This window comes from Xenopus laevis, chromosome 7S (genome assembly GCF_017654675.1).
Source record: "Xenopus laevis strain J_2021 chromosome 7S, Xenopus_laevis_v10.1, whole genome shotgun sequence".
In the NCBI taxonomy this organism is placed as follows: domain Eukaryota; kingdom Metazoa; phylum Chordata; class Amphibia; order Anura; family Pipidae; genus Xenopus; species Xenopus laevis.
Window position 1 is genome coordinate 100,151,436 of NC_054384.1, and position 12,776 is coordinate 100,164,211.

Consider the following 12,776-nt stretch of genomic DNA (forward strand, 5'->3'; position numbering starts at 1 on the left):
ACTACGATCGTACTCGAATTGAACAATTTAATCGTACGATTTTACAAAAAAATCCTTCGACTTCTCAAAACTTAACCAAATACTGGCTATAGGTTCTAGGAGGTCCCCATAGGCTAACATAGCAATTCAGCAGGTTTAAGGTGGCAAAGTGTCGAAGTTTTTTAAAGAGACAGTACTTCTATTTTCGAATAGTCGAAGCATTTTCACTTTGAATTGAAGTCAAAGTCGAATTTGGCCTATTCGATGGTTGAAGTACCCAAAAATTACTTCGAAATTCCACGTTTTTGAATTCGAAAATTCACTTTGATTTCACTTCGACCCTTAGTAAATGTGCCCCATAATGTACAACATTTCTAGCTACTTCTTTAGTTAAGCTTTAGTTTTCCTATAATATCCTGAGTGAATCTGAACGGTCAGGTCAGGCCCAGGGGGAACTTCGGGCCAGGCTCGATTTGAGTAAGTATTTATTTAAATCCAAGCGAGACTTACTCATTGTGGGCGAGAATCATAGATCCCTAGTTGAGAATCATATCGGAAGACGAGCGACAATATATAAGAAGATATTTATATGATCATTTATTCAATTTATATTTGCTTATATATATATATTATCCATTAATTTAAATACAACAAGCTATATACTGTGACATTTCTATTCTATATATATTGTATAATGAGCAGTGGCATAATTAGAAATTACCGGGCCCCACAGCAAATTATTTTTTAGGTCCCCAATTTCTAGAGATTAACCTGTTTTACCAATATTTATTTATTGAAATTGTATATGAATTAGGGCCTCATGGGGCCCCTATAATTCCTGGCCCCCTACGCCCCTGATAATGAGCTTTAGTCCCTAAACTCAGGTATGTGATTGCAGACCAGCGCATGGGGCTACTGGGGAATCTTCAAAGATCTTCATTCCTAAAGGGCTGTGGTTCCTCTAGGCTGGTACATTATCTCAAGGCATAATGTGCAGCATTTCTAGCCTACTTCCTAGTTAAAGGGGTTATTCACCGTTGAATTAACTTTTAGTATGATGCAGAGAGTGATATTCTGAGATAATTTGCAGTTGGATTTCATTTTGTATCATTTGTGTTTTTTGAGTTATTTAGTTTTTTATTCAGCAGCTCTCCAGTTGGCAATTTCAGCAATCCAGTTGCTAGGATCCAAATTCCCCTAGCAACCATGCACTGATTTGAATAAGAGACTGGAATATGAATAGGAGAGGGACTGAATAGAAAGAGGAGTAATAAAAAGTAGCAATAACTATACATTTGTAGCCTTACAGAGCATTTGTTTTAAGATGAGGACAGTGACCACCATTTGAATTAACTTGAATAATTATATAAAAACTATAAAAAACTTTAGGGCGATATGCTCCACATTTTCCAATGGTTCAGTTAAAGGGGTGGATCACCTTCATGTTAACTTTTAGGACAGAGACACGCGTGGAGATTCGGGGGGATTTAGTCGCCCGATCAGTAACGGAACTATCTGGGGGCGGGCCATGCAGCCGGGCCCCCCCCCACACCCACGTCCGTGTGAATTTACTTTGTGGCTGCAGTGCGCGCAATCTGCCGGGGGGGCCCTGCGGGGGTGCGGGCCCTGGCCCAGTTGCACCCCCTGCTCCCCCGGTAGTTACACCACTGCGCCCAATGACAAATCTCCTCTTCTTCGGGGCAACTAAACTCCCCGAACTGCCTTCACGACAGCTAGAATCGAAATCGCGGGCAGGATGACACTCGGAGCTCTTCGTTTTCCGAAGTTGCCCGAAGTTTGCAGTTTGGGGGAATTAGTCGCCCGAAGAAGTGGCGATTTGTCGCCGGTAGTGATGGGTGAATTTGTCCCATTTCGCTTCGCCGAAAACATTGCGAAATTCCCATGAAATTAACCCATCACTAGTCGCCGGGTGACTAATCTCCCCAATCTCCACGTGTGTCTCTGCCCTTAGTATGTTACAGACTGACTCATTCTAAGCAACTTTTCAATTAGCTTTAATTTTTCCGTTTGCATCGTTTTTAATTATTTGCCTTCTTCATCTGACTCTTTCCAGCTTTCAAATGGGGGTGTCACTGACCCAGTGTCGGACTGGGACACCAGGGGCCCACCCAAAAAACCTTAGACCAGGGGCCCACAAAAAGACCTAAGATCAGGGGCCCACTCAGTACTATTATAATTCCTCTCCTCACACAACCTCTATTCTCCTAGTCTCTTTTCTTTACATACTATAATCTATTATTCAATCTATTTAGTCTCTTTGTTCTCATAGAAATAGGGAATGGCCCTGAAATATGCCAAATGATTTGAAGCAGGAGGGCCCACTGACACCTGGGCCCACCGGGAGTTTTCCTGGTATCCCTGTGGGCCAGTCCGACACTGCACTGACCCCCTTCCAAAAAACAAATGCTTTGTAAAACTACAAATGCATTGTTATTGCTACATTTTATTGACTTATCTTTCTATTCAGGGCCTGTCCTATTTATATTCCAGTCTCTTATTCAAAGTGATGCATGGTTTCCAGGGTAAATTGGACCCTAGCAACCATATTGTTGAATTTTCCAACCGTAAATCTGCTGAATAAAAGTCTTAATAATAAGTCAAAAACCATAAATAATAATAAATGAAAGCCAATTGCAAATAGTCTCGGAATATCACTCTCTATATCATACTAATAGCTAATTTGAAGGCAAATAACACCTTTAAAGGGGAATTAGTATTGTGCTGCATAAACAGGGAATAGACATTTGCCAGCAAATCTTATTCTAACTGCCTTCAGCTTTGCCTACCGCACATCTCCAGTGCTTTTGGACAGCTAAAGATCCACAGTCTGGAAGAGCTAATCCAGGCAAAGAAACAAAATGAAGCTGCTAGCAGAACATTATAAAAAAATGGAAAAAGAAACCCCACCAATAGTTGTGGTTATAAAATTGCCGATTTTTTTTTAAAAGGTAATGCACCTTACTTATATAAGGACAATAATTAATTACATAATGCACTAAAAAGTTAACTAAAGTGCTAGTGCCGTTATAGTAACATTAACTTATCCTAGATAAATTGAAGTGAAAAAAATTAATAAAGCGAATCAATTCAATTCCTCTGTGAATTAATAATACAGCTATAGGATCCCTTATCCAGAAACCCGATATCCAGAAAGCTCCAAATTACGGAATGGCTGTCTCCCATAGACTCCATTTTATCCAAATCTTAATTTTTAAAAACGATTTCCTTTTTTCCTGTATTAATAAAACAGTAGCTTGTACTTGATCCCAACTAAGCCTATTTGGTTTATTTAATGTTTAAATGAAGTTCTAGTAGACTTAAAGGAATTGTTTAGTGTAAAAATAAAAACTGGGTAAATAAATAGGCTGTGCAAAATAAAAAATGTTTCTAATATAGTTAGTTAGCCAAATATGTAATGTATAAAGGCTGGAGTGATTTGATATATAACAAGTCAGTCAGACACTACTTCCTGCTTTTCAGCTCTCTTGGTTTACACTGACTGGTTACCCTGGTTACCAGGCAGTGACCAATCAGAGACTTGAGGGGGGGGCACATGGGTCATTTCTGTTGGTTTTGAATCTGAGCTGAATGCTGAGGATCAATTACAAACTCACTGAACAGAAATGTCCCATGTGGCCCCCCTTCAAGTCGCTGACTAACTCAGAGTTATAGAGCTGAAAAGCAGGAAGTTGGATTCTGGCTGTTTTATTAGACATCTGTTCACTCCAGCCTTTATATATTACATTTTTGGCTAACTAACTATATTAGAAACATTTTTTATTTTGCACAGCCTATCTATTTACCCAGTTTTTATTTTCACATTGAACTATTCCTTTAAGGCATGAAGACCCAAATTACTGAAAGATCGGTTATCCGGAAAACCCCAGGTCCCAAGTATTCTGGATAACAGGTCCCATACCTGTACTTCCTAAATCCATCCACAGATGACACACAAAAAATTCATTGTTTAAATAAAGTGCAGTGCAATAATTTAAAGTGTTAAACCTAAAAAATTGGTTGGCTAATTAAAAGAAAAATCTGTAGTCACAATCCATAAAATAGTTAATAGAAATAGGAAAAAATAGATGGTGGAGTTGTCCCGTAAACTAGCTACCTGATTTTTTTCTAGAACCTGGGACACCACAAAGGTAAGGCAGGACAGGGTAACAGAGGCTGTGGCCTTGGTATTTAACATGCCCTAGATGTTTAGAGAGACTAAGTAACCCTAAAAAGCCACAAACCGTCGGCCCCTTAGAAGGGAAAGAAGATTGAAGAAGTTGTATAGAAAAGTAAAGGATTTGACCCAATAATCCTTGACCCCACTCCAGACTGTTAAATATAGATCGAGTTTGCAAAGGAGAATCAGTCACAGCAAAGGGTGAATGGAGGGGATCCTATATTGATCATCTATTTATCTATCCTGCAAGGACCAAACATAGCAGATCAATCTCCCTCTTTGCCCTGTTTAGCTCAAGGAATAACAAAAAACATTCGCAAAAATGTAGGCAGCCCAAGCCCTATTCATTGTAATCATGTTAAACAACAAGATATAATTCCCCTTTATGGTTTGGGGGCTATATGAATAGGTAGTTAAGTGAGGTCTCATTATCTGACTTACAATTACAGGTAGAGGATCCGTTATCCGGAAAACAGTTATCCAGAAAGCTCCGAATTACGGAAAAGGTTGTCTCCCATTATGTCCAAATAATCCAAATTTTAAATTATGATTTCCTTTATCTATGTAATAATAAAACAGTAGCTTGTAATGATGGGGCGAATTTGCGAAACGGGAAAAATTCGCGAATTTTCGCGGGCGTTTCGCGAATTTATTCGCTGGAGGCGAATCGCGCAAATTCGCAGTGAATTCGCGCCTGGCGAATAAATTCGCCCATCACTAGTAGCTTGTACTTGATCCAATCTAAGATATACTGTAATTAATACTTATTGGAGGCAAAACCAGCCTATTTGATTTATTTAACGTTTAAATGATTTTCTAGTAGACGTAAGGTATGAAGATCCAAATGATGGAAAGATCCATTATCCGGAAAGCCTCAAGCATAAAGTTGTATTATACATGTTTTTTCCTGAATGCTAAAATATCTGTTGGAGGCAAAATCAGTCTTTTTGATTTATTTAATGTTTAAATAATTTTCTAGTAGGCTTAAGGTATGAAGATCCAAATTATGGAAAGATCCATTATCCGGAAAGCCCCAAGCATAAAGTTGTATTATACATGTTTTTTCCTGAATGCTAAAATATCTATTGGAGGCAAAATCAGTCTTTTTGATTTATTTAATGTTTAAATGATTTTCTAGTAGGCTTATGAAGATCCAATTTATGGAAAGATCTATTATCCAAAAAGCCCCAAATCCTGAGCATTCTGGATAACAGATCCCATACCTGTGTCATAGAGATGTTTATTTTTACACAGAAATACAGTTATTCATTCCTTCTATTATTTCTGTGATTTCCATTGTGCGACCCTCCAGCTGTTGCGGAACTGCAATTCCCAGCTGAAATATATTTACCAATATGGCCTGCAGGCATCATTTTTGTATTTATCCGAATACTGAATCCTTAAAAAATCTTGCAGTTTCAGATCCTAATTTGCTTTTTCAAATTTGAGAAAAATAAAATAAATCCTTCACAAGGATGATTGTGTTAATTGCCCAGAGATTTAAAGTCATATTCATTCCATGGACATAATCATTACCTGTCGGGTGATGTCCGAAAATGCAAGCGAGTTCTTTACTATTCTTGTGCTTTGTGATATTGATTGCTTTTTTTTCTTTGAGGAGGAAAAAAAGGCAGGTTTTAGGTGGCCAGCTTTTAATTATTTCTTTTTTTAAATAAAATATGTTTGTGCAGAAGAATTTGGTTAATGTTTGTGGCCTTTCAGGTGAATAAATACAGAGGCGCAGTAATGTATTCTATTAGAATACCTCGAATTCTATTAAATACTTCTAATTCTATTAGAAGAATGTATTTTACTCTATGTATTTTCTATTAGAGAAAACCAGGGGGACATTATAAAGTTTGTGCAGCGCATATTTATTCGCAAATGGTTGCATCGCCCATGTTTTTTAACAAATGGCTCGCAAATTAGATGGGTGTGGCCAATGTGCGAGGCTGTTGAGCGAGAAAATAAACTTGACAGCAATTGAAATTCGCAATTTGCGAAACTGTTTTGTGAATATTTTCCCAAAGCTGTGAGTGTGCGCATAGATATTCGCAATTCGCGATTTTTGCAATATTTAAAAAGCTTTTACGGACATTAGCAGTTCAAAAAAAAAAATCACAATTCTGTTTGCACATTAAATACACCACTCTTATTCAGATTTATAAATATAACCATGCACAGGGTAAATATATTCACTGCGCTGTACAAAGTTTATAAATGAGCCCCCCAGTGTTTAATAGCGAAGTAGCAGTGCCCGGTGGGAATTCTGGCTAATGGGCAATTTACAACTATCCATATAAGGGCTCTTACTGACGAGCGTTTTTACCTGCGCTCCCCTGCGTTCCGTTTTTCTGCGTTCAGCCGCAGGGGAGAGCAGGAATATACGCATTACATTTTTTCCAATGGGGCTGTACTCACACAGGCGCGTGTAGACGCCAAACGCAGGTTGAGACGCAACATGCTGCATTTTTCCTGCGTTCGGCGCCTACACGCGCCTGTGTGAGTACAGCCCCATTGGAAATATTAATTGCAATAACTGCCTTCACACATGATTTTGGTTGAAAAAAGCGAATTAAACTATTATAAAATATTCAGTAAGAACAGTTACACATCTCCGTTCAAGGCTGCCTTTAATATTTCTATTTTGAGCAGTACCATTGTTGGTAAGAATTGCACCGGTGATACCCCTTCAATGACAGGGTTGTTAGCTCTGTGGACGAATGAATAAACGTCCTCAAATTACAGCAAAGATGGCTGCCTTTAAAGCACATTGTCTCTTAGGAGACTCCAATTAGGGTGCACTATGTTCCTCTGCAATAAAAAAAGAGGTTTTTGAATTTAAACCAGTGAATAGCTGGGAGAAATACAAGTGGAGCTGAAGTTAAATACCTTTTTGGGAGTGGCTCACTACTCTGAATAAGAGAGCTTTGAAACTGGGGATAGCAGCTTTCACTCCCTGCACATCTAACAGTGTTATTTACATCGCTAGCCCTGACTTGCTGAAAAAAGGCTATAAAAATGTGCTGTTCTGTTCTCTGATCCAAAGCATTACACCGATTCTGATCACATCCATGGAGATATAAACGTGTCCACCCCACTTGAGACACCTGCAGAAGGATCAGCGTTATCTCTAATTAAAGTCTTGGGAATTGATCTGCCGCTTGAGGAAATCAGTGGGGTCTATAGGGGTGAAACTGCGCTTGGATACCCAGTACTGAATGCAAAGTACAGCCGGAAGGGCAGCAAAACAAAACATTACAGCCGGCTCACCTCTGTCCTGCACGTCTTTGCAATGCACAGGTGTCACATGTATAGAAATAAAGAGCAGGAAGAGAGGTGACTTACCTTTCCCAGGTGTCATATGTATTTAAATAAAGTGCAGGAAGAGAGGAGACTTACCTTTCCCAGGTGTCATATGTATTTAAATAAAGTGCAGGAAGAGAGGAGACTTACCTTTCCCAGGTTGCCTTTCCCCTGACCATCTGCACTTCTCTCAGAAGAGACCAAACCTGCTGTGACAGGTGTACTCATTCTGACAAAGGTAATTATGTGGCCAACACGGGAAAAAAAGGTGTGTTTGTGTGTCTGTGTATGTACAGCGGTGTGTATGTGTGTGTGTGTGTGTGTCTCCCTCCTGTGTCAGTTGAGAAACTCATTGTACACGAAGAATATAATTTGCTTGATTTATTTTGTGTGTACAGGTATGGGATCTGTTATCTGGAAACCCATTATCCAGAAAGCTCCATATTACAGAATAGCCGTCTCCCACTGACTCCACATTTTTTAAAATGATTTTTTTTTCTCTGTAATAATAAAACAGTAGCTTGTACTTGATCCCAACTAAGATATAATTAATCCTTATTGGAAGCAAAACCAGCCTATTGGGGTTATTTAATGTTTACATGACTTAAAGTATGAAGATCCAAATTACAGAGAGATCCGTTATCTGGAAAACACCAGGTCCCAAGCATTCTGGATAAAAGGTCCCATACCTGCATCTTCTTCCCCAGTTTGGATCAAGGTACTGTTTAATTATTACAGAGAAAAGGAAATCATTTTTAAAAAATTGGATTATTTGGATAAAATAGAGTTTATGGGAGACAGCGTTTCCATAATTCTGAGCTGTCTGGATAATGGGTTTCCAGATAACGGATCCTATACCGGTACTTGTAAAAGGAAAGTAATTATGGCGAGGATATTTCCTGCACTGCTGTCTGGAGAGGTCTGAGGCTGATTTGATGGAAGATATTTAGTGGAAGATATAAGAGATCTGAACTAAAAGAGCACAAACAAATTAGGAAGCACAATTACAGCAGAATCCCAATTTTTACGTTTTTCAGGGGACCAGGAAAAATGGTGTAAAATTCAGGGGAAATGTATTATGCAATATATATTTATTGGTAGGAGCGCAGGAAACACAGTGTAAAATATGGGAAAACTGAAAATAAGGGCATACAAAACTGAGTTTTTACTGTATATGAAATCTGAACCCCTGATGTGATTAAATTAACAGTACAAATATAGGATCTGTTATCCACAATGCTTAGGACCTGGGGTTCTCCAGATAAAAGATCTTTCCGAAACGTGGCTCTCCATACCTTAGGGCTGCTAAAAATCATTTAAACATTTAGGGCCTTATCTATCAAAATCTTAATTTTTCTGATTATTTTCATTAAAAAAGTCTGACCAAACTAAAGTCCACTATTGGACCGTATTTATTAATTAAAAAAAAGCACGATTTAATCGGATCTGGGACAAACACAAAATTTCACGAAAATCTGAATCATTATATTTTTTTATGAGTTTTTTCCTGAATCGCTCGTTTTTTCAGGAAAGAGACCCGAATTTTTCCGATTTTTGCCACGAAAAGTATGAAATTATTGGATTTTTGGGCTAATTCCAGAGCAGACCACAGAAACTTCCAAATAACATAGGGACTTCTCCCACTGACTTCAATACAACCTCGGCAGGTCTGAGATGGAGGATTTTTGGATTCTGACTTTTTCCTTCCTCGGGTAAAATAAATCTTGAAATATTTGAGGTTTTTTTCCCACTAAAAAAAAAGCTAAAATTTTCCAAGTTTTTGACATTCAGACTTTAATAAATGACTCCGTACAGAACACCAACAGAAGTGACAAAATTCTCATTATGACTCACCAAACACACTGATATGCCTTACTCATTGGCCAACATGTTAAATGTAGTGACAGGCGAATTACTCCCGTTTCGCCGAAAAATGTGAGAATTTCCCATGCAATTCCCGAAACGCGAATTTTGACGCCGGCGTCCAATTCTGACACCCATTAAAGTCAATGTGCGCCCAGAATTGTCACCAGCGTCAGAATTGTCGCCAGTGTCGGAATTGTCGCCGGCGTCAGATATATTTTGGCTAATTTATGCGGCATTTTCGCAAATTTATTCGCCAGCGGTGAAACGTGGAAATTCGCTGCTAATTCCCGCCTGCCGAATAAATTCGCCCATCACTAGTTAAATGTCATTTCAACAGTCTTAGGTAGAAACACAGCAGACAAAGCTTAGAATGCAGAGTAATTATGAACAGAAAGGGCACCTTCATTAGTGGGTGGGTTGAGTGTATACTCTACAATAGATGGAATTCATGTGATTCCATGTACCTTAGCTACTAACCTGTGTTAGTTTAGCTTAAATGCCTAAAGTTATCAGAATAAACAATGTTTACTTAAGGACAAAAGCTGTGTGTAACATTGTGTGAAGTATTTGAAGAATGTATGTACAACGTGTCACTTTTTGTGCTCGTGTAGCCGCAGTGTATTTCCCGGTATTGTTATTCTGGTAAAACAACACTGCATATTTGTATTATATATAAGGAAATATAATAAGGATTCTACTTATACACTTATCAGTAATATAATACACAAAAGCTATGAATATCCTGTAAATTATATCCTTATAAACGGTGAGTTCTGATGTCATCAGTTATAAACGGTGAGTTCTGATGTCATTTCTGTAACATGACTTACTGAAATTTGTGTATTATAATAAATAAAGTACCCCCAGTTGTAAAATATGAGGATATTAGAAGCTACCTCGGAGTTCCATGACCTGTATAAAAACACTCGGCCTTCGGCCTCCTCGGTAACTTATAATATCCTTATATTTTACAAGAGGGGGTACTTTATTCACTATATATTGGCATGGCAGAAGAGCTAAAGCACTCACAATGTTACTGTGTTCCAGATATATTTGTTTGACCTAAAATAGACAGGGATACTGTACACTGGACATACCATATGGATACTGTATATAAGTAAGTGGCTTGTGTGATATCTACATCTTTGCTACTCAAAAACAAAATGAATTAACCAGTTTCTGGGGTCTGTGATAAAGCAGAACTGTTGTTGGACATGTTATTGGATGAATTTGATGTAAAAGCTGAGATCATTGCCTGCAGTTGCTCATTAAAGGGATTCTATCATGATTTTTATGGTGTCGTTTTTATTTCTAAATCACACGGTTTACGCTGCAAATAATTCACTCTACCTTTTAATATTTCATTCCTGAACCAACAAGTGTATTTTATTTAGTTGTAATATTGGTGTGTAGGTGCATCTCAGGTCATTTTGCCTGGTCATGTACTTTCAGAAAGAGCCAGCACTTTAGGATGGAACTGCTTTCTGGCAGGCTGTTGTTTCTCCTACTCAATGTAACTGAATGTGTCACAGTGGGACCTGGATTTTACTACCGAGTTTTGTTCTTATGTCTACCAGGGAGCTGTTATCTTGTGTTAGGGAGCGTGTACTTAGTTACCTTCCCATTGTTCTGTTGTTAGGCTGCTGGGGGATGGGTGGGTGGTAAAGGGAGGGAGGTGATATCACTCCAACTTGCAGTGCAGCAGTAAAGAATGACTGAAGAGCACAAGTCACATGACTGGGGGCAGCTGGGAAACTGACAATATGTCAAATTTCAAAATTAAAAAAAAGTCAGGTTGCTCTTTTGAAAATCATATTTCAGTGCAGAAGTCTACTGGAGCAGCACTATTAACTGATGCGTTTTGAAATAAACATGTTTGCCCATGACAGTATCCCTTTAAAAATTATAAAAAAAAAGGATTTCCAGGACAGTGGCCAAAACCATAAACCACCCCTTAAAGTAAGAGAAAGCTACCTACCATGGTACCAGTATTGCTCTGACACTTATGCTATTAACATTTACAGTGTTTCTACACATAAGGGGGCAAATTTACTAAGGGTCGAAGTGGCTAACGCTGGCGAAAATTCACTATGAAGTAATTTCGCTAGCGAAGGAGTTAGACTCTGGCGCAACTTCGCACTCTAACGCCAGGCAAATTGTCGCTCTGGCGAAAGAGCATTACTACACAAATTCACACAAGTTTTTGATTTTACTGAACGTTACCTCTTGCGCCAGAGTTTACTTGGACAGCTCAGACCAGGCGAAGAGTTTGTCAAAAAAAGTTTTTTAAGTCCCAAAAAAACGATGGGGTCTTTTACTTTTACAGGGTGATAGCCTGAAAAAGATCAAAATTTTTTTTTTGAGGTACCCTCCTTCCCTCCTACATTTGATAACATATGGCACCTAAACTAAACTGTGGGAACATGTGTAGAGCATTATAACAACTTTATATAATTTTATTAAGGTTCCCAAACGTGCCTGAATGCTTAAATACCATCCTGGATACCCAGTAAAATTAAATTAAAGGCTCAGCTCTGGGCCACTCCTGCAGCAAAAAACCGTCTCTTGTATCTTTGAGAGCTGAATTTCCTCTTTTAAAAAGAGAAAGTAGGCTCTGCAAATGCAGAGAGCGGTAATGCACTCATTGCACTAGCGATGCGGCTCCCACTCCGATGCTGCTGTTTTAAACATGGAGTGGGAGAGGAGGGCGGCATTGGGGCTGCTGCCACCTAAGGCATCGCCGCCGACCCAGCTTTGTTATTTTTATATATCTTTAACCTGGATATTGGCATAGGGAGTAGTGATGGGCGAATTCGCGCCTTTTCGATTCGCCGGAAAATTCGTGAATTCCGCGCGAAATTCACGAAACGGCGCCGGCGTCTTGTTTTTTTTTTTACGAAATAATTCGCTGGCGGCGAATCGCGGGCCGTGCAGCCGGCTGCAGCGGGGTGCAATCTGTTGTGGGGCCCTGGTCTAATCGCACCCCCTGCTCCCCCGGCAGTTATGCCACTGCTGGAAACCCATTATCCAGAAGTCACAGAATCACAGGAAGGCCATCTCCCAAAGTCGTAATCGAATAAATCAGATTTTTAAAAATGTTTTCCTTTTTCTCTGTAATAATCAAACAGTAACTTGTACTTGATCCCAACTAAGATATAATTAATCCTTATTGGAGGCAAAATAATCCTATTGAGTTTATTATGAGGCCCATTGATCAAAGGTTGAATTTCGAATTCATGCGAGTTTTTTCTTAACTCAAATAAATTCGAATATACTCGAAATTCGATTGGGAGTTTAGTTAAGAAAACAATCGAATATCTAAAACTTGAACGAATATTACTGAAAACTCGAATCAAATTAGAATCAAATTCGTCTAAAAAAAACTTGAATGTCAGGAAGGCTAATAACATCTTCAAATGGGCCACTG

At 38.8% G+C, this 12,776-nt stretch overlaps 1 protein-coding gene across 4 annotated transcripts in view; it reads right to left on the bottom strand.

The window, feature by feature from the left end:
* The window catches only part of fut1.S (fucosyltransferase 1 (H blood group) S homeolog), a 30,407-nt gene extending 22,625 nt beyond the window's left edge, over positions 1-7,782 (bottom strand). The window contains exon 1 of one of the 4 annotated variants that reach the window (XM_041570438.1): positions 7,634-7,782. The gene's annotated coding sequence lies outside the window, so the exon portion shown is untranslated. Of the gene's footprint in view, positions 1-5,713; positions 5,733-7,450; positions 7,502-7,633 lie in introns of those variants that run through there. The other 3 variants (XM_018226868.2, XM_018226869.2, XM_018226870.2) reach the window with 3 other exon arrangements.
* Positions 7,783-12,776: the final 4,994 nt, after the last annotated feature.